We start from the raw sequence: 1904 nt of genomic DNA, 5'->3' as shown, positions 1-1904 counted from the left end.
TGAGTTGACTTAGTCAAAAATTTTTAAAACTTAGCTATTCCTTATAAGTCAAGTCAAATTTTCAATTTTAAAAATCCTAACTTTTCAAAATCTTTTTCGAAAATCAAATCTTTTTCAATTTTTTTTATTTATTTTCGAAAATTTTTAAAATTTATTTTCAAAATCTTTTTCTTATCTTTATTTCAAAATTTCAAAAACTTTACTAACAATTAATGTGATTGATTCAAAAATTTGAAGTTTGTTACTTTTTTGTTAAGAAAGGTTCAATCTTTAAATTCTAGAGTCATATCTTTTAGTTTCTTGTTAGTCAAGTAATCAATTTTAATTTAAAAAAAATCAAATCTTTTCTAAAATATCTTTTTCAATCATATCTTTTCAAAATATCTTTTTCAAATCATATCTTTTTCAAAATTGATTTCAAAAATCTTTTCTAACTTCTTATCTTTTCAAAATTGATTTTCAAATCTTTTTCAACTAACTAGTTGACTTTTTGTTTGTTTTACTATTTCTTATCTTTTTCAAAACCACCTAACTACTTTCCAAGGTTGATTTTCAAATCTTTTTCAACTAACTATTTCTTATCTTTTTCAAAATTCTTTTAATTAACTAATTGTTTCAAATTTTAATTTTAATTGTTTTTCTTTTCTTAATTTTCGAAAATCACTAACCCTTTTTCAAAATTTATTTTTGAAATTCTCCCTCTCTCATCTCTTTCTATTTATTTATTCATTTACAAACACTTCTCTTCATCTTAAAATTCGAACCCCCTCTTCCTCTCTGAGTTCGAATTTTCCTCTTTTCCTTCTTCTATTCTTTTCTTCTTCTACTAACATAAAGGAATCTCTCTACTGTGGTAAAGAGAATCCCTATTATTATTTTCTGTTCCCTTCTTTTTTATATGAGCAGGAGCAAGGACAAGAATATTCTTGTTGAAGCAGATCTTGAACCTGAAAGGACTCTGAAGAGGAAACTAAGAGAAGCTAAATTACAACAATCCAGAAACAACCTTACAGAACTTTTCGAAAAGGAAGAGGAGATGGCAGTCGAAAATAATAATTCAAGGAGGATGCTTGGTGACTATACTACACCCACTTCCAAGTTTGATGGAAGAAGCATCTTAATCCCTGCCATTGGAGCAAACAATTTTGAGCTGAAACCTCAACTAGTTGCTCTAATGCAACAGAATTGCAAGTTCCATGGACTTCCATCAGAAGATCCCTATTATTTTTTAACTGAGTTATTGTAGATCTGTAAGACTGTTAAGACTAATGGAGTAGATCCTGAAGGCTACAGGCTCATGCTTTTCCCTTTTGCTGTAAGAGACAGAGCTAGAACATGGTTGGACTCACAACCTAAAGATAGCCTGGACTCTTGGGATAAGCTGGTCACGGCCTTCTTGGCTAAGTTCTTTCCTCCTCAAAACCTGAGCAAGCTTAGAGTGGATGTTCAGACCTTCAAACAAAAAGATGGTGAATCCCTCTATGAAGCTTGGGAAAGATACAAGCAGATGACCAAAAGGTGTCCTTCTGACATGCTTTCAGAGTGGACCATTTTGGATATATTCTATTATGGTCTATCTGAGTTCTCTAAGATGTCATTGGACCATTTTGCAGGTGGATCCATTCACCTAAAGAAAACACCTGCAGAAGCTCAAGAACTCATTGACATGGTTGCAAATAACCAATTCATGTACACTTCTGAGAGGAATTCTGTGAGTACTGGGATGCCTCAGAGGAAGGGAGTTCTTGAAATTGATGCTCTGAATGCCATATTAGCTCAGAACAAAATGTTGACTCAGCAAGTCAACGTGGAAGGATCAACAAAAGCCCTAACAAGGCTTTAATAATGGTGGAAGAAACAGGCTCAGCAATAACAAGCCTTTTCTATCATCTTCTCAGCAACAG

At 32.2% G+C, this 1904-nt stretch overlaps 1 non-coding gene across 1 annotated transcript; it reads right to left on the bottom strand.

Moving 5' to 3' along the window:
- Positions 1-1429: 1429 nt before the first annotated feature.
- Positions 1430-1537, bottom strand: LOC127746268 (small nucleolar RNA R71). Its single transcript, XR_008007888.1, has one exon. It is a non-coding gene; the product is annotated as a small nucleolar RNA R71 (small nucleolar RNA).
- Between the last annotated feature and the right edge of the window lie 367 nt (positions 1538-1904).

This window comes from Arachis duranensis, chromosome 3 (assembly GCF_000817695.3).
Source record: "Arachis duranensis cultivar V14167 chromosome 3, aradu.V14167.gnm2.J7QH, whole genome shotgun sequence".
In the NCBI taxonomy this organism is placed as follows: Eukaryota; Viridiplantae; Streptophyta; class Magnoliopsida; order Fabales; family Fabaceae; genus Arachis; species Arachis duranensis.
The sequence above is the reverse complement of the archived record's forward strand: the minus strand, read 5'-3'. Positions and strand labels throughout refer to the sequence as shown.